At 41.7% G+C, this 26,094-nt stretch overlaps 1 protein-coding gene across 6 annotated transcripts in view; it reads left to right on the top strand.

Annotated features, from left to right (window-relative positions):
- fynb (FYN proto-oncogene, Src family tyrosine kinase b) overlaps nucleotides 1–26,094 on the top strand; it is a 54,910-nt gene that overhangs the window by 6,877 nt on the left and 21,939 nt on the right. For 4 of the 6 annotated variants that reach the window (XM_036582539.1, XM_036582541.1, XM_036582536.1 and 1 more), the window contains exon 2: nucleotides 13,733–13,791. The gene's annotated coding sequence lies outside the window, so the exon portion shown is untranslated. Of the gene's footprint in view, nucleotides 1–7,580; nucleotides 7,736–13,732; nucleotides 13,792–26,094 lie in introns of those variants that run through there. The other 2 variants (XM_036582540.1, XM_036582537.1) reach the window with 1 other exon arrangement.

Here is a 26,094-nt window from a genome sequence, read left to right as displayed (position 1 = left end):
GTTACTGACGGGCTGTGAGGCTGTAAAAGCTGCAGTAGGATGATTATCACCTCTGTTCCATTTATACGCACCTTAAGAACGATTAAAGCGACAAACATCTGATTTCTCCCTCTTATCTCAAATGGAGTGGATCAGCCAGGATGTCTGACGTTTACTTATCTACTTTTAGAACTTTAGCTACAGGGCTAACTCAGCTAACAGGCTTATGTAAGCATTTAGCGTGATGCTAACCACATGCCTAAATCATCACTTGCTGCTGAGTTTCTCTAACAGATTTAATTGTGTGGTTTCTGACACAGTTTGACTGCAAAGTTGAAGCTACTGCTGCTGTGTTTATCTACGCTAATGTGCTTTAGTCCATGTTTATAGATATCAGTGAGTCATACAGAGTGACAAACCGCATCATTAAGTCTATTAGAGACACTGAGCGTCTCCACGCGCTCTGAGGACAGCGTCATGATTTAGGCCTTCAGTTAGCGCTGTGCTAATCGCTAACCTGAGCTCCAGTTACTTGTTAGCTAGTTTGTTTGGCTTCAACTGGGCCTGAACTCAACTGAGCTTTCCCTTTTTTATACTGAACAGCGGCTGAATAACACAGTGTTTTGTCAGATTAGGTGCAGAAATAGAATATGATGGCATAATAACTGAGGTGTTTGCTAAGCGTCGTTTAAACACTGCAGTGTGAGTAAAGTAGGAGACTCCGGCTCGCTAGTCCATCAAAACGCAAAGAATCTGGAGCTCTTATTGAAAAGAATAAAAAAGCTTTACACACAGCAGCAACAACGACGACCATAACTCAGTGTTTTCTAACATTTACTCCTCATAATTGTGCTATTTGATAAATGTTTGTAGTTACTGTATTTAAGTCTTAACTAACTGCTCTATATTCTATATTCTCTGTGTGCTGCCCTCATTAGAGAAGACTGACCGGGTCAGCAGAGAGAAATCAACAACTTATCAATACTGAACAAAAGTACAACTTACCAGCCTCCAGTCTTTGCTGCTCTGAAGGCTTAAATGTTGTCACTCTTTATCAAGTCAGTGTGACAGAATATTATTTCATGGGTAAGTTAAGAAAAAATCAGATTGTATTTTTACATTTAAAATATAAGGTTATATTCTGTATATAAATATATACATTCAAATATTAACATACTGTAAAACATTATATGGTGAAATAAATGTAAGTGTATTTAAATATTGGTACTACATCCAATTAATATATGTAGTGTTGATGTGGAAACAGATTCAAGATTCAACTTTCAACTATTTTTTAGTAATAATTGAGATGGATTTTCAGTGACAGTGTATAGAGGCATTTAAAAACAGCTATATTTCTAATAAATGTGTAAGCGGTGCTGCTAACTAGGAGAGAGGAGCCAGTTAGCATTAGCTTAGCTAGCATGCTAACAGATCTGCTCACAGCAGGTTCGATTCTGGCCAAAACATCAACAGAAGTTTAGATGATAATGACTCAACTCAGGTGGAGTGATGTCGAGTGGCTGGTGTGACAGGAAGTTAAACCTGCTCCGTTTTTGGATCTGTAGCCTGTTAGCTAACCTAACGTAAGCGTAGCAAGTAGGCTAATGCTGCACACCACAGCAGGTTCCATCCCTACTGACCTACACAGTGTGCACTCTGAGAGAGCCGAGTCGAGGGACTGGTGTTCTCAGAAAGCTGAAATCGAACCTGCAGTGTGCTGTAGCGTATTAGCTAAGCTAACACTAGCGTAGGTATCAGGCTAAAAGTGGCACCCACTGAAGTTCAGACTCGATTAAAGGACACGTTTAGAGGCTGAAGACTCATATATGAAAACATAGTCGAGTGCTGGAACCAAACGTTGTGGGGGGCTGAGGGGGGCTGGGGGGGCAAGGGGGGGTGACTTGGTGCTGAACTTTCGCTTTAAAGTCCAGTTCTCAGCTGCTGATGGCGTCATTGCTGTTGGATCCCGCTGGCCTGCAGTGCTGCGTGGGTTTCAACTCAACAATGACCCGCTCTGTGCGTTTCAGCGTCCAGAGAAATCCGCCCATGTGTGTGTGTGTGAGTGTGTGTGTGTGTGTGTGTGTGTGTGTGTGTGTGTGTGTGTCTGTGTGTGTGTGTGTGTCTGTGTGTGTGAGTGAGAGTGTGTGTGTGTGTGTGTGTGTGTCTGTGTGTGTGTGTGTGTGTGTGTGTGTGTGTGTGTGTGAGAGTGTGTCTGTGTGTGTGTGTGTGTGTGTGTGTGAGTGAGAGTGTGTGTGTGTGTGTCTGTGTGTGTGTGTGTGTCTGTGTGTGTGTGTGTCTGTGTGTGTGTGTGTGTGTGTGAGAGTGTGTCTGTGTGTGTGTGTGTGTCTGTGTGTGTGAGTGAGAGTGTGTGTGTGTGTGTCTGTGTGTGTGTGTGTGTGTGTGTGTGTGTGTGTGTGTGTGTCTGTGTGTGTGTGTGTGTGTGTGTGTGTGTGTGCAGTAATGAGACACAGGAGTGTCTGTGAGTGAATGTGTGTTTTGGCTGCAGTGTTCTGGGAGATCATCTGTCTCAGATTTATAGTAATAACAGTAATAATGGGGAGTAAATAGTTTATAGCAGAATGTTTAGGTGACACTGGGTTAAGGTAAAGCTGCATAACAATAGAACATAAACAAATACAGTAAAAACACAAAAAGAATAGAATAAACACAAATAAACACGAATACAGTAAAAACACTGTAACATTGGAGTAAATATACGTAAATAAATATAAACACATATACAGTAGTCAGTAGTCAGAGAGAGTTGTTTTCAGTAAAGTTGGTTGTAGGTTAGAAGATCAGAGGTTTGGTTCCCGGGTTCTCGCTTCTCTCCAGACTTCACATAGATTTGTGTGCATGGTCAGCGCTCAACACACAACAATTCAGCCAAAATATTTTAATTTTATGTAATATTTAATATTTGATATTTTATATTTTAATTTTATGGCAACAGAAACTCAGTCTTAAATAAAATGTTGCAATATTGAGGGTAGAGCTACCCAGAACTCCTTGCACTTGGTTTTTGTTTATCATATATGATATTTTCTATCAGTTCTCTTCATAATTTTTTTTTCATTGTAAGATGATGCTCTGATGCTGAAGGTGGGCTTTGTACCTGCACGATGGTGTTTTGGGTTCAGCCTGTGTTACTTTGCGGAAACTCTGGCAGTTATTCCAGCCACGTGAGTCCAGACTCCTCCCTCTCTGAACGGACAGACCAAAACACTCCAACCTGAAGGTCAAATCACTGTTAAAATCAGGTTTGAGGTCACTGATGAAATCTGACAGAAACCTCATCAATAGTTCGCAGCGTTCGGCTCAATAATGCACAAAAACGTGATTTTTCGGGATGTTCTGGCTGCTGCGCTCGCTCAGATCTCCACCGTGGGGGGGTATTATAACCAGCAAGATGATTGGCTGTTTTTTATTGAAGGGTGGGACTTTCTCTGCAAACAGATGTGTGTATCTGTGTGTGCGTGTGTGTGTGTGTGTGTGTGTGAGTCTGTCTGTGTGTGTGTGTGTGTGCGTCTGTGTGTGTGTGTGTGTGTGTGGGCGTCTGTGTGTGTGTGTGTGTGTGTGTGTGCGTGTGTGTGTGTGCGTCTGTGTGCGTGTGTGTGTGTGCGTCTGTGTGTGTGTGTGCGTCTGTGTGTGTGTGTGTGTGCGCGTGTGTGTGTGTGTGTGCGTCTGTGTGTGTGTGCGCGCGTGTGTGTGTGTGTGTCTCTGTGTGTGTGTGTCTCTGTGTGTGTGTGTGCGTGTGTGTGTCTGTCTCTGTGTGTGTGTGTGTGCGTCTGTGTGTGTGTGTGTGTGAGCGTGTGTGTGTGTGTGCGTCTGTGTGTGTGTGTGTGAGCGTGTGTGTGTGTGTGTGTCTGTCTCTGTGTGTGTGTGTGTGCGTCTGTGTGTGAGCGTGTGTGTGTGTGTGCGTCTGTGTGTGTGTGTGTGAGCGTGTGTGTGTGTGTGCGTCTGTGTGTGTGTGTGTGTGAGCGTGTGTGTGTGCGTCTGTGTGTGTGTGTGTGTGTGTGTCTGTGTGTGCGCGTGTGTGTGTGTGCGTCTGTGTGTGTGTGTGTGTGTTGAGGTCAGTCAATCTGAAGGTCTTCAGGCTGTGCAGCGGTTGCTGAGACAGACGGTGGAGCATATGCTGGAAACCTGCTACACACAAATGCACAAACCTGTTGCATCTGCTGTGCTTCACACACACTCACTCACACCTTCACACACACACTCACACACTCACACCTTCACACGCACACACACACACTCAGACTCAGAGCTGGTGTTGCTGCCCGGCGCTGCAGTCTGCAGACCTGTAATGTTTGAGAGTGACGGTCTGAGGTTGAGGTTCTGTCTGTCTGCGCTGCTGAATTTGGAGAACATGAACACATTGAACAATTAAAGAGATTCAGAATTAGCTGAACATGACCCTTCACCTTCCATCGTTTACTGTAGAGATCCATTCATTACTCAAACAGATCTGTTCATTACCCATAGATATCCATCAGTTTCACATAGAAATCCACTCATTTCCCTTTGAAATCCACTCATTTCCCATTGAGATCCATTCATTACCATAGAGATCCACTAATCTTCCATTGAGATCCATTTATTTCCCATAGAAATGCACTATTTTCCAATTGAGATGGATTTTTTTTATGCAGATCCATTCACTTCCCTTAGACGCCTGTCTGTTTCCCATAGAGATCCATTCACTATTTTGCACACACAGATCTGTGTGCTGGAGCACATAGACAACACATTTCTGACTGTATCCAGTTACTAATGACCTGCCTGTACACGGCTGTAGCTGCTTATATATTATTGGCAGAGGGAGATTTTGTGGCTGCATTTGTTCTTCTCATAATGAAGGGAGAGAGTCAGCAGCTAAACACAGGTGGAGTGCAGATACAAATTAATTATGACATCATAACCATTTTATGATCAAACAGAAAATACCATGTGTTTTACTCCATCATAGAAAGTGACCAAGTACAGATGGAAAACTGATGGATCTCTGAGGAAAATGATTCATAGTCGATGGGGAACAAACATATTCTCTCTCTCTCCAACTCACTCTAGCACTCGCTCGCCCCTTTCTCTCTCCAACTCACTCTAACACTCGCTCGCTCTTTCTCTCTCCAACTCACTCTAGCACTCGCTCACCCTTTCTCTCTCCAACTCACTCTAACACTCGCTCGCCCTTTCTCTCTCCAACTCACTCTAACACTCGCTCGCCCTTTCTCTCTCCAACTCACTCTAGCACTCGCTCACCCTTTCTCTCTCCAACTCACTCTAACACTCGCTCGCCCTTTCTCTCTCCAACTCACTCTAACACAATACACTCATCGCACCTTGAAAGTTCTCTCTCCCAACAATCTACAACTCTATAACACAACTCAAGCGAATCAAAAAACAAGATAAACCTTTCTCTCTCCAAACTTGCACGTAAAACTAGAAACCTCTAACGCTCATGCGACTCACAAATGGACCTTTCTCTTTTGCTCCAACAAATCAACTCTAGCACTCGCCCACTGATTCCCTAGAACCCTTTCTCTGACCTCATCCAAAACCGATCAAGAATCCACTCACAACAATCTAAAACATCGCAGTCGCAAGAAAAAAAAGCCGCACAAAACCTTTCTCAATTTGGAAAGAAAAGGAATCCCTAGAAAAACTCCGACATCATCTATAAAAGAAATCCTCTCCCCAAAATCACAAACTCAAAAGGCATAATAAGACTAGCACATACCGCATCACCCATTAAAAATCTCCTCCTCACAACTCCTCCTAGAACACATACGAAATCGCTCGCAACCCTTTCCCTCCCCCTTCATCCCCCCTTCATCTATATCCCATATCTCTCTAACAACAAAACTCTCGACCAAACATCTTCTAAGCACCCTCGCTCGCAAAACCATCTCTCAATCGGTCTCCCAATACTTATAAGTCAAAAACGTCTATCACTCGCATACACCCAACATAAGACCACTTGTCTCTCTCCAACTCCATCTAACACGTCGCTCGCAAAAAGCTTGATCCTCCTTTACAAGAACTTCGCAATAAACTTAGGAGTTCTAGCCTCCTAAGCGTTCGCTTAACCTTAGAGAAAAAATAGAATCTCCAAAGCACCAATAATCCAACCGCCGGAAAAAGCGATATAAAAAAGAACACTCAATCCATAATCTAGCACTTCGCTCAGCCCATTAAATTCTATTTCCCCACACCCTTCTTCCCCAGGTCCCAAATTTCAGAACCTCTCCTCGTCTCCTACTCATTCTTGCCTCGCCCATGATTATCTCCCTCTACTCCCACCTGCACAACTCACCAACTCACTCTAGACTGACTACGCTCGCACCTTGCTCCTCTTTCAAAACTCTCAAACTCCTAGCACTCACTGGGCCAATATTCTTCCTCTCTAATCTCTCTCCTACTCACTCTAGCAACTCAGCTCTCCCTTTTCTCTCTCTCTCCACTCTCACTCTGAACACTCGTCGCATACAAGACTCCGTGGAAGTTTGTGCTGTGTAGTCAAATTTATCTAAAAGAGAGAGATGGCTCGTAAAACCTTTCCTCTCTCTCCATCAAAAATGAACTGTCAGTGTCTCTCAGTACACCTCTCCTTTCTTCTTTCGTTACATAATTCTTTCTTTCTTTTTCTTTCTTTACATCTTTTTCTTCTTTCCTTCCTTTCATCTTTTTTCTTTCTCTCTTCTTTCTTTCTTCTTTCTTTTTCTTCTTCTTTTCATTCATCCTTACTTCCATCTTTCTTCTTTTCTTCCTACCCTCTTTCTTTCTTTCTTTCTTATTTTTCTCTTTCTTTCTTTGTTTTCTTTCTTACTTCTGTCTTTACATCTTTCTTTCCTTTTATTCTTTTTCTTTCTTCCGTTCTTCCTTCCATCTTTCTTTCTTTCTCTCTCTCTTTCTTTCTTTCTCTCTTTCTTTCTTTCTTTCTTTCTTTCTTTCTTTCTTTCTTTCTTTCTTTCTCCCCCACCCTCTGTGGGTGATGGTATGTGTTTTTCTCCTCTCTGATGTTAATCTCTCGCTCCATGACTGTTCACCCTGTCTACTGTTTACATTATTTTGGCCCAAAACAAAAAGCCGACAGAAATCAGCATCTGTAGGACGTTTTCATTTACAATTCACGTCAAGAACTACTGCGTCATGAATCCATTGAGAGAGAGAGAGAGAGAGAGAGAGAGAGAGACAGAGAGAGAGAGAGACAGAGAGAGAGACAGAGAGAGAGAGAGAGACACAGAGAGAGAGATTGTGTGTGTGAACAGTGCTGCTCTGTGTTCAGACTCCTCTCTGTGAGGCTCAGTTATTATAATCTGTGAATATTACAGTAATTATGGATGCTGATGTGCATTTGGTGTTTCTGACCACAGAGCCACTTTTTGCTGGATGTTTTTGGGTGGTGGTCCCCTCTGAGCCCAGCGGTGAGGCTGAGGGGTGTAAAAGGTCTAGAACCCTGCAGAGTGTGCGAACAGAGCGCTGTGCACCGTCTCTACTTCTCACATACTCCCACACCTTTTCAGAGGAAGTGGTTTTAGACTCAGCAGACGCTGCCCGCTGAGCTGCGCTGCTCTGCAGAGACACTCGCACTGCTGTGGACGACATCCACGATCCGGAGACGCTCGCTCGCTCGCCCACAAACTCTCTCACTCAAATGTCAGCCTGGAGCACGACCTGCTCGCTTGGAACCAGACACGTTCTACAGTTTCTACAGTTTCTCATTAGGCTGAGTGAATAACTGACTCTAAATGTAGGTATTGTGATATAAACTGAGTCTGTTCTACAGTTTCTCGTTAGGCTGAATGAATAACCGACTCTAAATGTAGGTATTGTGATATATGCTGAGTCTGTTCTACAGTTTCTCGTTAGGCTGAATGAATAACCGACTCTAAATGTAGGTATTGTGATATAAACTGAGTCTGTTCTACAGTTTCTCGTTAGGCTGAATGAATAACCGACTCTAAATGTAGGTATTGTGATATAAACTGAGTCTGTTCTACAGTTTCTCGTTAGGCTGAATGAATAACCGACTCTAAATGTAGGTATTGTGATATAAACTGAGTCTGTTCTACAGTTTCTCGTTAGGCTGAATGAATAACCGACTCTAAATGTAGGTATTGTGATATAAACTGAGTCTGTTCTACAGTTTCTCGTTAGGCTGAATGAATAACCGACTCTAAATGTAGGTATTGTGATATAAACTGAGTCTGTTCTACAGTTTCTCATTAGGCTGAATGAATAACCGACTCTAAATGTAGGTATTGTGATATAAACTGAGTCTGTTCTGCAGTTTCTCATTAGGCTGAATGAATAACCGACTCTAAATGTAGGTATTGTGATATAAACTGAGTCTGTTCTACAGTTTCTCATTAGGCTGAATGAATAACCGACTCTAAATGTAGGTATTGTGATATAAACTGAGTCTGTTCTACAGTTTCTCATTAGGCTGAATGAATAACCGACTCTAAATGTAGGTATTGTGATATAAACTGAGTCTGTTCTACAGTTTCTCATTAGGCTAAATGACTCTAAATGTAGGTATTGTGATATAAACTGAGTCTGTTCTACAGTTTCTCATTAGGCTAAATGACTCTAAATGTAGGTATTGTGATATATACTGAGTCTGTTCTGCAGTTTCTCATTAGGCTGAATAGGGAATTTTATCAGTGTTCTTTAAAGATTGTAAAGCTACAGGAGAACACATTTGTGGGCGGAGCCTATAGACAGCAAATCAGTATATCCTTACTATGTGATAGGACTGGACAGTTGATCGAATTTTATTTTCAATTATGATTTTGGCTTCCAACAGTAATGAAAATAAGATAATTGAGATAAAATAATTATTGTGCCACATTCTGTTTCACAATGATGCTCTCATTTTGTCCTGTGTTATTAATCGAGTGCCCCCCTTTCCTTTACAGCGCCCCTCCCTTAAAGCCCAAACTCATCTCATTTATTTTAGTCTAATTTATTTTTTTTTATTATTTTAAAATATCATTAGTAGTTTCCACTCGGCTGTGGAAATGTACTATTTATATGGTACTATTTATTTAAATTATTTGTTTTAAAGTATTTTTATATACATCATTAATTTTTTTTACACTTAATTTTAATCTGTTTTTCAGTTAAATTGTATTTAAGGTTGAAGAAAATGCTGTTAAAATGTCAAGTTCAGCATTTTTTCAGTCAATGAATAATTGTGTTAAACAATCCTGATCTCAATATTGACTGCAATAATCGTGATTATGATTTTTGCCATAATTGAGCAGCCCTACTATATGATTAATTATATAATCATGTGAGTGATTGAACTCTATCTGTTAATTTTCCAAAAAGTTCTGCGTAATCCGATGTTTAGGATGTAATCAGAGAGATTCAGAGTGGTTTGGTGTGAAATGGTTCAGATGTCTTTACAGTGGTGGTGATAGGAACCAGGGGTCGCCATGACTACAACACAAATATAGACATTTTATTTACTATCCAGAACCACCAGTGAACCTACACGAGTCTTCTGGGTTTATATGGAATGTTGATGATGGAAAATAGTGGAAAATCAGAAATAATAAGTTTTCTTTGGGGACTATTTTGCCTCACAGCACCCTGCATGAGTTTAAAACACATTTTAGACCAAAATCTTATTAAAACGTCTCGTTTAAGTCCTGAATCGCTCCCATTGCTGGCCTGGTTGCTCTATACAACAGCGCCTGTCAGCGAGCGCTGTGTGGGCGGAGTCTGGAGTGTGAGGTGTTTATCAGGTGAATTAGAGGTTTCAGACTGAGCGCAGGGAGTGATTGGTGATGTTTCTGCTCTGCTCTGTATCTTCTGGCCTGTTCTGATCACAGCAGGAAGCTGCTGATCTGACCTACATCACATTCCGGAATATGAGCTTCTGTTTTTAGAATTACGGTGATTTTTTCACTGAAGCTTTTTCAGGAAACAAGTGATGACATCACTTCCCTGATCAAAGCGCACTCAGGAGTCTGGAGGCAGTATGTGTGTGTGTGTGTGTGTGTGTGTGTGTGTGTGTGTGTGTGTGTGTGTGTGTGTGTGTATGAAGACTCCAGCTCTAAAAATACTCACAACCTACAATTACAGCACACACACACACACACACACACACACACACACACACACACACACACACACACAGAGAGAGAGAGAGCTGAGTGAGCAGAAGCTGCAGAGCTTCATTCGTCTGCGCTGATTAAAGAGCCCAAACTCAACATTCTCCTTTATTTAGTTTTATTCCCCTCTTATAATAGCGCTGTGGGGTCATCAGGGGCATTCAGTCCGTTTACGGCTCCAGGGCGCCGCCCTACAGCTACCACCTGCAAAACGGACCAAATAAAGAAGCAATAAATATCTGTTAATATTAGGAGTGAGCGGTATGATGATATCTTATGGTTATCATGATAAACTATATTACAGTACACTTATCTGAGCATATAGAGTATATCATCAGTACTTAAAGAGCACTGACTGACTACACGTTACAGTACAGAGGGAGCAGAGTTAGGCCGGTTTAACTGGATTTAGTGCAGTTTGTTAAACATTAAATAAAATCTACTGTAGTTGTAGCTTTATTATTATCGTTACAGTATGTTTTATATTATACAGGTACTATTTTGTCTTTTCCACTTGTGAAACTATGCATCACAACTACAGCAGAACACTGTTTGACATCGTAACAATAGCAGAACCCTTTTTTGTGCTATATAGAACCATATACAGCACATTCTCCTTCAGTCTTTGGAGATTAAACCATTTAAGCTATTAATTAGTATTAGTAAGTATTACTCTGGACATCCCTTCACTTTTAATAAGAACCATATTTAACAACTGATGATAAACAGAACTGAAAAAACAAAACAGAACTGGGTGATAAACAGAACAGATCAATATACAGTCAGATGTCAGTGTGTCTCTAGCCCTAGCGAGATGAAGGCGAGTGTGTGTAAAGCCCACAGCGGCTCCTCTAAACGCTGCTGACTGTAGTTTTCCGCCTGAAAGTCGTTTGTCTCGTTTGTGCGTCTCACACTCGAGCTTTAATCTCCGAGCGTCAGACGCTGCTGGACTAAATATTACAGCCGTTCACTCTGTCACTTTAAGCTGAGGAGCTGCGGAGCCTCTCGGCTTGTAGGCCGAGACTGCAACGCCGACTGAAGCAGCCGGCCGAGCGAGGAGCGCCGTAGGTGGAGCACACGGAGAGCTGACAAGTCTCCATACTAGGCTAATGGCTAACGGCTAACCCCAAGAGACTGGCTTTTCCTTCCGCTCTCTTTTCCCCGTCAACTCATTAACTCATTACAGTCTGATGTCACTCCTTTGACCATAAACTGGACTAACTGACCTCTACTACCTAACAACTACCTGAAACACTGTGTAGACTACAGCTAGTATTCACAGTTAGTGTATCTAGAACATCCAGAAGGACTGTTGCTGGTTCCACCCATTTTTAATCAAAACGTCACTTTGCGCCACAAAGCGTCACTTTCACTTCCTGATTATGTTGGTAGTTAATCTAACGTGTAAGGCCTTCAGTCCAGCTCCTGAAGGCCTGACCAATGAGAGAGTAGCTGTATCTGCCTACATACCACAGAGAGAACAGTCCTGATTGGATGATTGTCTGATGGCTGTTTCAGTGTAAGCAGAGTGTTACTACAATAATTACAGAGTTTAAATATAAATCATGATGATTTTATTTAACAAAAAGACATTTTCTTTTAATTAACAGAAGGTGCTAGATCTCCTCTAGTAGGCCTGAGGGTTCCTCACTGTGGTGTTTTCAGTAGGACTGTCCTGTGTGATGGTTCTCCGGAGCTCTAATTGGAGGGTTCTGTGGTTTACTCTGGGTTTATTATAGAGCTGAATGTGTGTTTGTGTGTCAGTAAGTGTCTCGGTGCCGCCTCGTTTACCACTCCAGTCCGGCGCAGTTGGGTTTGGTCAGATGTGAATGAATTACGCAGGTCAGCGTAACCGTGGTAACGTGTGGACGGAGTGATTTGGTGTGTAATGTGATGGAGTGATGATAATCCTCTGTAAGTGATTGAACGAGTGCAGCTCAGTTCATCTTTCTCTCTTTTAATCTCCACTCACTCACACCTCATTACTGCTGAGAGAGAGAGAGAGAGACATAGAGAGAGTGAGAGAGAGAGAGATACACACAGAGATACAGCGTAAGAGAGAGAGAGAGAGAGAGAGATATACACAGAGAGACAGAGTGATACAGAGAGACAGAGGTGCAGACAGTGTGACAGTGTGTCCTCCTCTCTGTCAGACTCTGATAGACTCTGTGCTGTTGTTGTTGGAGAAGCTCAGACGGCGACACCAGCAGCCAAACCCGTCTCAGCTCTTCATCATCTCAAGAACGTTAGGAACCTCAGTAGAACTCCAATAATAACATTCTCACTGTTATTTTCTCAAATATGTTTATGTACTGTTTATTTATTTATTTGCTATGTTTATAATCTTTTCATGTCACTATCCATACATATCACTATATCTTTATGTATAATAATAATAATAATAACAATAATAATAATAATTTTGATTTATATAGCACTTTCATGCTGGTGGCAGCTCAAAGTGCTTTACAGTCAGGAGATAAAGCTGAACAGTAATACAAGAAACTATAAGTACTAAAGTAAAATCATGTGAGTCAATAACAGATGAGATTAAGATAAGGATAAAGACCAGAGAGTCGTAGAGTTTTACTGAAGCTCTGAGTTAAAGAGTCGTAGAGTTTTACTGAAGCTCCGAGTTAAAGAGTCGTAGAGTTTTACTGAAGCTCTGAGTTAAAGAGTCGTAGAGTTTTACTGAAGCTCTGAGTTAAAGAGCCGTAGAGTTTTACTGAAGCTCTGAGTTAAAGAGTCGTAGAGTTTTACTGAAGCTCTGAGTTAAAGAGTCGTAGAGTTTTACTGAAGCTCTGAGTTAAAGAGTCGTAGAGTTTTACTGAAGCTCTGAGTTAAAGAGCCGTAGAGTTTTACTGAAGCTCCGAGTTAAAGAGTCGTAGAGTTTTACTGAAGCTCCGAGTTAAAGAGCCGTAGAGTTTTACTGAAGCTCCGAGTTAAAGAGTCGTAGAGTTTTACTGAAGCTCCGAGTTAAAGAGCCGTAGAGTTTTACTGAAGCTCCGAGTTAAAGAGTCGTAGAGTTTTACTGAAGCTCTGAGTTAAAGAGTCGTAGAGTTTTACTGAAGCTCTGAGTTAAAGAGTCGTAGAGTTTTACTGAAGCTCTGAGTTAAAGAGCCGTAGAGTTTTACTGAAGCTCTGAGTTAAAGAGTCGTAGAGTTTAATGAAGCTCTGAGTTAAAGAGTCGTAGAGTTTTACTGAAGCTCTGAGTTAAAGAGCTGCGTTTTCAGGTGTTTATTAAAAGTGAGCTCTGAGCTCGACTGTCTAATAAAAGCTGAACTGAGCTCCACAGTTTAGAAGCAGAATAACTGAAAGAGTCTCTCCACGTTTTCTGTGTTTTACTGAAGGAATTCAGAAGGTCAGAATCTGCAGATCTGAGATCATAAACAGACGGTCAGGAGCTTTAAGGTCATTTAGAGCTTTAAAAACCAGCAGCAGAGCTTTAAACTCTCTCTAACAGATCCAGTCAGTGCAGTTCTTTAAAACATGATCTGATCTCTCTGTTTAGTTTTTGTACGAGTTGTAGAGGATGGATTGTTTTGTTAGGAAGTCCAGTAAGAGGATCATTACAGTGATTACAGTGTGTATAAATATATAACGTTATTATTCTGTGTGTGCAGGTTCTGGTGCAGATGAAGATGATGAGGAGTAAATAAGGTTTCTGCTGCAGGAACTCTGGGTGAGTGTGTCTTTACAGACTCTCTCTCTCTCTCTCTGTCTCTCTCTGTCTCTGTCTCTCTCTCTCTCTCTCTCTCTCTCTCTCTCTCTCTCTGTCTCTGTCTCTGTCTCTCTCTCTCTCAATTCAATTCAATGTTGCTTTATTGGCATGACAAATATTAACACTTGTATTGCCAAAGCTTTTGTTGGGAGATTAAGAACAAAGTACAACATATACAAAAAGCAGTAACAGATATAAAGCAATAACAGATATAAAGCAATAACAGATATAAAGCAATAACAGATATAGCAGGTGTTATAATAATAATAATAATAATATAATAATAATAATAATAATAATAATAAGCAGAATGTATGTGTTTATAGGTGTGAATCTCTGACATGGTGTGGTCACTCACTGTCCCTCAGAGTGTGGCAGGTGTGAACGTACTGCGCTGCCAGTGTGCAGAACTCTTTATATTCTCCTAGAACGTACGGCAGCTTCTCTGTGGGGGGAAGATTTTCGAATACAGGACATGTTTTGGTGATTTTACTGAAGAATTCTGTTCTAATCTGAGTAAATTTGGTACATTCAGTCAGAAAGTGCAGCTCTGTCTCAGGCCTGTTCTGCTGGCACTGCTGGCACAGTCTCTCTCTCTCTCTCTGTCTCTGTCTCTCTCTCTCTCTCTCTGTCTCTGTCTCTCTCTCTCTCTCTGTCTCTCTCTCTCTCTCTCTCTCTCTCTCTCTGTCTCTGTCTCTCTCTCTCTCTCTGTGGGTGAAACTGCTTACTCAGTGCTTTAGCCATGTGCTGCTACAGGATGTAACACATTAAAGCACTGAATGAGCTGCAGACAGAATGTTTTACAACCTCCACCCATTCAGTCTACAGCAGTTTAGCTCCACCCATTCAGTCTACAGCAGTTTAGCCCCACCCATTCAGCTACAGCAGTTTAGCCCCACCATTCAGTCTACAGCAGTTTAGCTCCACCATTCAGTCTACAGCAGTTTAGCCCCACCATTCAGCCTACAGCAGTTTAGCCCCACCATTCAGTCTACAGCAGTTTAGCTCCACCATTCAGTCTACAGCAGTTTAGCCTCACCATTCAGTCTACAGCAGTTTAGCCCCACCATTCAGTCTACAGCAGTTTAGCTCCACCATTCAGCCTACAGCAGTTTAGCCACACCATTCGGTCTACAGCAGTTTAGCCCCACCCATTCAGTCTACAGCAGTTTAGCCCCACCATTCAGCTACAGCAGTTTAGCCCCACCATTCAGTCTACAGCAGTTTAGCTCCACCCATTCAGTCTACAGCAGTTTAGCCCCACCATTCAGTCTACAGCAGTTTAGCCCCACCATTCAGTCTACAGCAGTTTAGCTCCGCCCATTCAGTCTACAGCAGTTTAGCCCCACCATTCAGTCTACAGCAGTTTAGCTCCACCATTCAGTCTACAGCAGTTTAGCCCCACCATTCAGTCTACAGCAGTTTAGCTCCACCATTCAGTCTACAGCAGTTTAGCCCCACCATTCAGCTACAGCAGTTTAGCCCCACCATTCAGCTCCACCCATTCAGCCTACAGCAGTTTAGCTCCACCATTCAGTCTACAGCAGTTTAGCTCCACCCATTCAGTCTACAGCAGTTTAGCCCCACCATTCAGTCTACAGCAGTTTAGCCCCACCATTCAGTCTACAGCAGTTTAGCCCCACCATTCAGTCTACAGCAGTTTAGCCCCACCATTCAGTCTACAGCAGTTTAGCTCCACCATTCAGTCTACAGCAGTTTAGCCCCACCATTCAGCTACAGCAGTTTAGCCCCACCATTCAGCTACAGCAGTTTAGCCCCACCATTCAGTCTACAGCAGTTTAGCCCCACCATTCAGTCTACAGCAGTTTAGCCCCACCATTCAGTCTACAGCAGTTTAGCCCAACCATTCAGCTACAGCAGTGAGCAATGTTGGTGTTGATAAACGAGTGAACGGGCGACAGGCGGTTACAGACAGGTGGGTTAGCTTGCTAGCTTTAGCTTGCTAAGCTACTCTGACTCGGAAATTGTTCTGTGTGGGCGGGGCAAGAGATGCAGCCCTGTGATTGGTCAGGGGAATGCTTATGGAAGGGTTACCTAACAGTAACCTAACTCAGATTTAGGTTCTCTGGACCTTAAGTACAGTGAGATAATTCCACATATTAAAATGAGTAAAAACAAGTAAAAATGTACTGAAATAAGTTAAAGCGCCCGTGACATGGAAAACTGCTTTTATTGAAATAAAAGAGATGTGTGTCGAATGAAAACACTGTTAAAGTGACTGAAGTTATAAGGAGTGTTTCAGCTTGTGTTTTTTGAATGAGGCACAAAAGAAGACAGCCAATCAGAATGGGGCTCATTTACATAAAGACACGGTAACAGGCAGAGCCTGTCTAATTATAAGGGGTCGTGTAAAAATGAATGATGACTGCTTTGGTATCTAAACCCGCACAAACAGCAGAAATAAAGAAGAATAGAGGATATAGGCCCTTTAAATAGTTTCATAATATTATTATAACAGTGTTATTAGACACATCGACTAGATTTAAAATGATTCCACTCTCCAGGATACCATTTTTCAGGGTAGACAGACATTATTAATATAATGAATTAATATAATTAAATATAAATATATTATTATATTAAATTAATATAATAATGTGCATCGGGGGGCCGCGTTCCTGTGTTTTACCCCGAGCCTGTGTGTGTGTGTGTTTGAGATCTTTCCACTGAGCATATATATGTGTGTGTGTGTGTGTGTGTGTGTGTGTGTGTGTGTGTGTGTGTGTGTAAATGTCTCATTCCCACTTCACAAACCCACACACACCCACAACTTTCTGTTTCTTATTCTTCATTTCTTTCTTCCTTTCTTTCTGTAATTAGTTTTTTCATCTTTCTCACCTTCGCTCTCTCTGCACCTCTCTCTGTCTTTCTCTGTGTGTTTCTTTGTTGAGTTTAACTCTATTAAACATGTTTAAAGTGTCCATATCCCACATTCCTCTCATATTTTTCTTTTGCCACTGAGCTCCACTTATAATGTTTGTGTGGTTTTATGCACTAAAACAGCCATAATTCATTCCTACATGATCATTTCCAAACTCTCTTTATCCCTTACAGTTAAACAGGCTGTTTCTGCTACTGTGCCTTTAAGATGGATATATGTAAATGAGCTCTGTTCTCTATGGCTGCCCTGTATTGAGCCTCATTCAAAGAGTGGTCCAGGCTGCAATACTCCTTATGATATATACTAAGGGATAATGGTGTAAATATGGTGTATATGTGGTGTATATTGAGGGGTAATGATGTATATGTGGTGTATATTGAGGGGTAATGGTGTATATGTGGTGTATATTGAGGGGTAATGATGTATATGTGGTGTATATTGAGGGGTAATGGTGTATATGTGGTGTATATTGAGGGGTAATGGTGTAAATATGGTGTATATGTGGTGTATATTGAGGGGTAATGATGTATATGTGGTGTATATTGAGGGGTAATGGTGTATATGTGGTGTATATTGAGGGGTAATGATGTATATGTGGTGTATATTGAGGGGTAATGGTGTATATGTGGTGTATATTGAGGGGTAATGGAGTATATGTGGTGTATACTGAGGGGTAATGATGTATATGTGGTGTATATTGAGGGGTAATGGTGTATATGTGGTGTATACTGAGGGGTAATGATGTATATGTGGTGTATATTGAGGGGTAATGGTGTATATGTGGTGTATACTGAGGGGTAATGATGTATATGTGGTGTATATTGAGGGGTAATGGTGTATATGTGGTGTATACTGAGGGGTAATGATGTATATGTGGTGTATATTGAGGGGTAATGGTGTATATCTGGTGTATATTGAGGGGTAATGGTGTATATGTGGTGTATATTGAGGGGTAATGGTGTATATGTGGTGTATATTGAGGGGTAATGGTGTATATGTGGTGTATATTGAGGGGTAATGGTGTATATGTGGTGTATATTGAGGGGTAATGGTGTATATGTGGTGTATACTGAGGGGTAATGATGTATATGTGGTGTATATTGAGGGATAATGGTGTATATGTGGTGTATACTGAGGGATAATGGTGTATATGTGGTGTATATTGAGGGATAATGGTGTATATGTGGTGTATATTGAGGGGTAATGGTGTATATGTGGTGTATATTGAGGGGTAATGGTGTATATGTGGTGTATATTGAGGGGTAATGGTGTATATGTGGTGTATACTGAGGGGTAATGGTGTATATGTGGTGTATATTGAGGGATAATGGTGTATATGTGGTGTATACTGAGGGATAATGGTGTATATGTGGTGTATACTGAGGGATAATGGTGTATATGTGGTGTATATTGAGGGGTAATGGTGTATATGTGGTGTATATTGAGGGATAATGGTGTATATGTGGTGTATACTGAGGGATAATGGTGTATATGTGGTGTATATTGAGGGATAATGGTGTATATGTGGTGTATATTGAGGGATAATGGTGTATATGTGGTGTATATTGAGGGATAATGGTGTATATGTGGTGTATACTGAGGGATAATGGTGTATATGTGGTGTATATTGAGGGGTAATGGTGTATATGTGGTGTATACTGAGGGGTAATGATGTATATGTGGTGTATATTGAGGGGTAATGGTGTATATCTGGTGTATATTGAGGGGTAATGATGTATATGTGGTGTATATTGAGGGGTAATGGTGTATATGTGGTGTATATTGAGGGGTAATGGTGTATATGTGGTGTATATTGAGGGGTAATGGTGTATATGTGGTGTATACTGAGGGATAATGGTGTATATGTGGTGTATATTGAGGGGTAATGGTGTATATGTGGTGTATATTGAGGGGTAATGGTGTATATGTGGTGTATACTGAGGGGTAATGGTGTATATGTGGTGTATATTGAGGGATAATGGTGTATATGTGGTGTATATTGAGGGGTAATGGTGTATATGTGGTGTATATTGAGGGGTAATGGTGTATATGTGGTGTATACTGAGGGGTAATGATGTATATGTGGTGTATATTGAGGGGTAATGGTGTATATGTGGTGTATACTGAGGGGTAATGATGTATATGTGGTGTATATTGAGGGGTAATGGTGTATATCTGGTGTATATTGAGGGGTAATGGTGTATATGTGGTGTATATTGAGGGGTAATGGTGTATATGTGGTGTATATTGAGGGGTAATGGTGTATATGTGGTGTATATTGAGGGGTAATGGTGTATATGTGGTGTATATTGAGGGGTAATGGTGTATATGTGGTGTATACTGAGGGGTTATGATGTATATGTGGTGTATATTGAGGGATAATGGTGTATATGTGGTGTATACTGAGGGATAATGGTGTATATGTGGTGTATATTGAGGGGTAATGGTGTATATGTGGTGTATATTGAGGGATAATGGTGTATATGTGGTGTATATTGAGGGATAATGGTGTATATGTGGTGTATATTGAGGGGTAATGGTGTATATGTGGTGTATATTGAGGGGTAATGGTGTATATGTGGTGTATATTGAGGGGTAATGGTGTATATGTGGTGTATACTGAGGGGTAATGGTGTATATGTGGTGTATATTGAGGGATAATGGTGTATATGTGGTGTATACTGAGGGATAATGGTGTATATGTGGTGTATACTGAGGGATAATGGTGTATATGTGGTGTATATTGAGGGGTAATGGTGTATATGTGGTGTATATTGAGGGATAATGGTGTATATGTGGTGTATACTGAGGGATAATGGTGTATATGTGGTGTATATTGAGGGATAATGGTGTATATGTGGTGTATACTGAGGGATAATGGTGTATATGTGGTGTATATTGAGGGATAATGGTGTATATGTGGTGTATACTGAGGGATAATGGTGTATATGTGGTGTATATTGAGGGGTAATGGTGTATATGTGGTGTATACTGAGGGGTAATGATGTATATGTGGTGTATATTGAGGGGTAATGGTGTATATCTGGTGTATATTGAGGGGTAATGATGTATATGTGGTGTATATTGAGGGGTAATGGTGTATATGTGGTGTATATTGAGGGGTAATGGTGTATATGTGGTGTATATTGAGGGGTAATGGTGTATATGTGGTGTATACTGAGGGATAATGGTGTATATGTGGTGTATATTGAGGGGTAATGGTGTATATGTGGTGTATATTGAGGGGTAATGGTGTATATGTGGTGTATACTGAGGGGTTATGATGTATATGTGGTGTATATTGAGGGATAATGGTGTATATGTGGTGTATATTGAGGGGTAATGGTGTATATGTGGTGTATATTGAAGGGTAATGGTGTATATGTGGTGTATACTGAGGGGTTATGATGTATATGTGGTGTATATTGAGGGATAATGGTGTATATGTGGTGTATATTGAGGGATAATGGTGTATATGTGGTGTATATTGAGGGATAATGGTGTATATGTGGTGTATATTGAGGGATAATGGTGTATATGTGGTGTATATTGAGGGATAATGGTGTATATGTGGTGTATATTGAGGGGTAATGGTGTATATGTGGTGTATATTGAGGGGTAATGGTGTATATGTGGTGTATATTGAGGGGTAATGGTCGATATGTGGTGTATATTGAGAGGTAACGGTGTATATCTGGTGTATATTGAGGGTAATGATGTATATGTGGTGTATATTAATTGTGTATATATGATGTGTATTGAGGAATAATTGTGTTTATGGTGTATATTTAGGGATTATGGTTTATATGCAATGTATATGGAGAGATAATGGTGTATATATGGTGTATATTGACAGGTAATGGTGTATATGTGGTGTATATTGAGGGATAATGGTGTATATATGGTGTATATTGACAGGTAATGGTGAATATACGGTGTATATTGAGTGAAGTTTTTATATCTCAGTTAGCTAAATAAACTGCATTAACAACATTTTGCAGTTAGCTAATTAAGCTACACGAGCCAGAGTGGTGCAGATAATGAATGTCTAGCATTAAGTTCAGCATTAAGTCCTCGTGAAGTCGAGGTCGCTGTTAAACGGCGTTGATTCCATCTAAAGCGGACGATGACTGTGATGTTTCTGGAGATGAGTGCATGTTTTTCTGGTTAGCTGTCTGTGAGCTGAGAGCAGAGCTGCTGTTTGCACCCTGCTGCTGCTGACGAGAAGGGCGACCGCACACCGGGCGGAGAATATGCACCCACACATATGCACTGCGCCGTGCTGAGGATGCTGGGTTGTAGTGTGTTCGGTCATATTACCTGCGTATGCAATCAGTCAGAAAACCACATTTAAAGCGTCTATAATTACCAAACCCGTATATAAGAATAGACACACTGGAGACGCTGCGCTGCAGGTCAAACGTTTGGAAATAGGGAGTGATTTTTACAAACTTGTAGAAAAATACAACTAATTAGGGACCAATCTGACCCAAAGGCAACAGTCAGTATCTTGGTTCTTGATACTTTAGCACTCGTGTGACTGGGCCTTTACTCTGGAACACCCTGTGCTAAAAGCCCTCTTCACTCTCTGTTGATAACAGACCTTTACAGCAGATTTAACTCTGTACTGACTCCTAATGTAAGACCTGATGAGCTGATGGACCTTCAGGAGATCCTGAAAGGAGGAATCCGGTGGATCTGATTAGAGCTGCATTAAAACTCTGCAGGAGCTCCACTCATTAACACTCACTCACTGCACACAGTTAGCTGCACACCCAGCTGTTCAGACTTCAGAGACATTATCTACTGAAAATTTACAGTTTTCATGATTATTTTAACAAAGTTCACGCTGCTCCAACCTTTCAGCCCACTCCTCACAGCAGCCCTGCGGTGTGTTAATCTCTAATCTGCCTCGGTTATTTTTAACTCCAGCGCGGTGGTGAGTCAGCGAGGCCGAGCTTATTTCAGAATTATCCAAGTTATTAAATCAGCCAGCTGTGAGAAACGGGCTGATGTAGGTGTTTCTGCATTTGGTAGAACGTGTGGCCTCATTAGCAGATGATTTTGTGTGTTTTACACGTGGAGTTTATGGAATATTTCCAGTAGATGGTGTTCAGACGGTTCTGTATGTTGGGTTGTTGTTATTTAGACAGACTTGTAGCTGATTGGATGACGTTCTTCTTCTGCAGAATGGTGTGGTTTTGTTTCCGATCTGATTATTGTGGTGTTTCCTTGTAGCAGAGAGGATGAAAGTGTATGTAGAGTTTCCTGTTCCATACTATTGAGCTGCAGCTGTGATGATCTACATTTCGATTAATGAGCAGAGCTGCTGTGTGTGAACTGAGCTTTGTGGCGCAGCTGTTAAGCACACATTACTGACATTTATCATGTAAATATATAAAATTATTTACAGCGGTTTGTATTTTACTGCATATTTTATGTCTTGATTACTGCACATATTTTCAATAAATTAATAAAGGGGATTTCCACTGGTCCATGATCAAATGGTGAAAGTGGTTCAGAGTGGTTTGGTGTGAAACGCTCTGTTCTGGATTAACTTACAGAGTCAGAACTGTTCACAGTGGTGGTGATAGGAACCAGACGTCCACCTCTAAAAGCTCCCTCACAGAAAGTTCCTACATGAAATGGTTATGAATTCACTGCCTGATGACTGAGACACTGTTTTATGATAGTTTGGAGAACTTAAACTCCATTCATGGTGGAGGGATACATGCAGGGCGCTGTGAGGCAAAATAGTCCCCAAAGAAAACTTATTATTTCAGATTTTCCACTATTTTCCATCATCAACATTCCATATAAACTCAGAAGACTCGTGTAGGTTCACTGGTGGTTCTGGATAGTAAATAAAATGTCTATATCTGTGTTGTAGTCATGGCGACCCCTGGTTCCTATCACCACCACTGTGAAGACATCTGAACCATTTCACACCAAACCACTCTGAATCTCTCTGATTACACCTCACACAACTAATAAGGGGATTTTGGAAATTGGTTGTTATTTTTGTAGTTATAAATTAAGTATTTTATGTATGTTTTATCATTTTAATAGCTGATGGAGATTTTTCCTCTCAGATAGTCTGGAGGTGTTAAACTGCTGTGTGGTCTGACTGTTCCAGTGTTGACTAATCCGGCTCATTGATTGGTTGAAAGACTTTATCGACTCTCCCTCTCAGTGAAGCTTTAATAGTATGTAAAGGTCAGCTGGAAACTCCGCCTACTCTCTGACCTCACTGCTGCGGAGGTGGATGCCCACAGGCCGAATCTGTGTTGTTTTTCCTCGGCTGTGTTGATTCTCTCTAGTTCTGTATGTAGTGAATCAGTACAGAGTCAATCTGAAATCGGGCGCTGGCTCGGCCCCCGGAGGGAACGCTGGGACACTGATGACTCAATTACGTCTGACACGGATGCTAAAACTGTTCACAACAACAAAATACCAAGAAGATCGGCGGTGCGGCTCGTCTGCTGTGCTGAGCTCAGCCATTCTGTCATGTTTAAGAATGAATATTCTAATTATTTCATTAGGTTTCTCATCTCATACACTGAGAGCAGAGACAGCCGTGCGTCAGCCACACACAGCAGTGTTTAATAGAATAAAGCCTTTCTTCACGCCATTAACACTGCTAGCATAAGTGCTAATTCCACTAGTATTGTTAGCGCTAAGCTAACTGTGGTTCACCTAAGAAATTCATAGCAGCTGTAGCTAAAATACAGTTAGCTGACGACTGAATAGACATTCAGTAACATTTCAGTAACATAACATCTGATCCTTTCAGTAAAGACTTACGTTTAAAGTCAGAATAGCTCAGAATGGGCCTGGTTAGCCTGTTAGCTATAGCCTGTTAGCAAGTATTTAAATGTCATGGTTTGTTCATTAAATAAATAAATAAAGTGTGAAAGACTGTTCTGTCATTTTACTACACTAAATATAGCATGTGATATTTTTGTGTAGATCGTAATAAACATTAACGTTAAAGTGTGTAAGTAAAGTTAAATCAGGAACAAATGCAGCTGGTTAGCTAAGCAGCTAACAGGTTGCTTTATTTCAGGCAGTAGAACACTGATAATGAAAGATAAACTGTGCTAACGTGACCTGCTGGACCAAAACTACATCACGCCCTCTTCTGTACAGTGTAGCTTTAGAGCCTTGAAGATCTGACGCTTTAGCATTAGCCAGAAAACAGCTGCTGAGTTAGCCTTATCTGTAGATATAGTAGCATTAGCTAAAAAGTCACACTGGTAAAGTAAGTGTTGTTAGCTAAGATAGTGCAGTTAGATATTGTAGCATATCGTTAGCTAAAAACTCTCAAACCGGTAAATGGTCATTAGTGTAGTTATCTGCAGTGGCATTCTGTCAAACCTTTTAGCTAAGTCCAACACAGTGGTTAATTTAGCCTAGCTAACCCCAATCAGTGGTGAACAGCGCTAAATAAAAGCAGCACGCTCAGACAGCTGCAGCCGCTGGGATAGCTCGATCAGAGCTAAGTGAAAGTGACATGGCATTAGAGAGGTTTAGTTTTGCACTGTAACATTTTCTGGGTAAACTGTAGGCTAATTTAAATGCTAATGGTGAGGAGAGTGACTGTGAGGTGCAGAGAGGATGCACGAGTGGAACAGCCACGCAGCTGTTGCAGATGTGCTGCGGTGAGCACTGAGCTCTATCAGTCCGGCCGTGGAGAGCCGGAGACGCGCCACACGGCGTCTGGAGCTGTCTGGTCTCCTAGCAACGCCGTCTGTGTGACAGACTGAAGGCCTTTGATTGGAGTTAGTGAGACGGGACACGGTTCATGAAGCATGCCTGAGGAAGGAAAGAGGAATTAAACCAAATTTTCTAAATTTCCCCTGTAGCTGTAATCAGAGAGGTTCAGAGTGGTTTGGTGTGAAATGGTTCAGATGTCTTTACAGTGGTGGTGATAGGAACCAGGGGTCGCCATGACTACAACACAGATATAGACATTTTATTTACTATCCAGAACCACCAGTGAACCTACACGAGTCTTCTGAGTTTATATGGAATGTTGATGATGGAAAATAGTGGAAAATCTGAAATAATACGTTTTCTTTGGGGACTATTTTGCCTCACAGTGCCCTGCATGTATCCCTCCACCATGAATGGAGTTTAAGTTCTCTAAACGATCATAAAACAGTGTCTCAGTCATCAGGCAGTGAATTCATAACCATTTCATGTAGGAACTTTCTGTGAGGGAGCTTTTAGAGGTGGACGTCTGGTTCCTATCACCACCACTGTGAGCAGTTCTGACTCGGTAAGTTTATCTAGAACGGAGCGTTTCACACCAAACCACTCTGAACCGCTCTGAACCGCTCTGATTACATCTTAACCAGTTAATTATGCAGAGATTTTGAAAAATCAGTGGAGTTCCCCTTTCATCCACTTTACTGTATGATCATAATCATCCAGTTTACTGTCAACTAACGGGTGAGCCCTTGTCCTGGTGGAGCTCAGACGGAGCCGTTGGTGTGTCTGTCTGTGACGTGAAGCTCTGTGTGGTCGTGCTCCTCCGCACCCACTGATTGCTGAGGGGGGGTCTCTAAGCTGTGCTGCGAGTACAGCAGCCCGGAACACGTCTGGCTGAAGGTCAGTGATGATGTCATTTCCTGTGATGTCTGACCTGAGAGTCCAGCAGCACAGCACTGAGGTCAAAAGGTCACTAGGGCCTGACATTTGACCCCATTGAGGTCATCAGCATCACCAAACAGGCAGAGATCACATGATCTGAAAAAATCAGCTCTCACACAAACTTTCCTCTCTCTCTCTCTCTCTCTCTCTCTTCCCCTCTCTTTCTGTCAGTTTTTTTTACTCTCTCTCTCTCTCTCTCTCTTTGTTTCCTCTCTCTCTCTCTCTCTCTCTCTCTGTCAGTTTTCTCTCTCTCTCTCTCTCTGATGTTGAGTGTATTTGACATAACTGTGGCACACAATGCCCCGCCCACTCCATGTTTGATTGACAGCTGAGCTGAGTGCTGATGATGCCTAAAGACTGTCAGCATTAACTGAAACAGAGTCGTCACCGTGGCGGCAGGTCACATCCCATAAGCCACTTAGAGTGTTACCATGGTGCCGAGAACAGTGTGTGTGTGTGTGTGTGTGTGTGTGTGTGTGTGTGTGTGTGTGTGTGTGTGTGTGTGGTGCTCTGCTTGTCCTGCTACATTTTTGCCATCGCTGTGGTATTTAGTGGTTGCCGTGGAGCTGTGTGGTTGCCGGGCGGCCTGGCAGGACGTCCTAGCATCCAGCCGAACACCATCGGAAAACTCACTAAACTTCCTCTCTCTCTCTCAGACGGCACCATTCAGCGGCCTCACAGACACACACACACACACACACACACAC

This window comes from Colossoma macropomum, unplaced genomic scaffold (genome assembly GCF_904425465.1).
Source record: "Colossoma macropomum unplaced genomic scaffold, Colossoma_macropomum, whole genome shotgun sequence".
Taxonomy (NCBI): Eukaryota; Metazoa; Chordata; class Actinopteri; order Characiformes; family Serrasalmidae; genus Colossoma; species Colossoma macropomum.
This window is presented reverse-complemented; position numbering and strand designations above follow the sequence as displayed.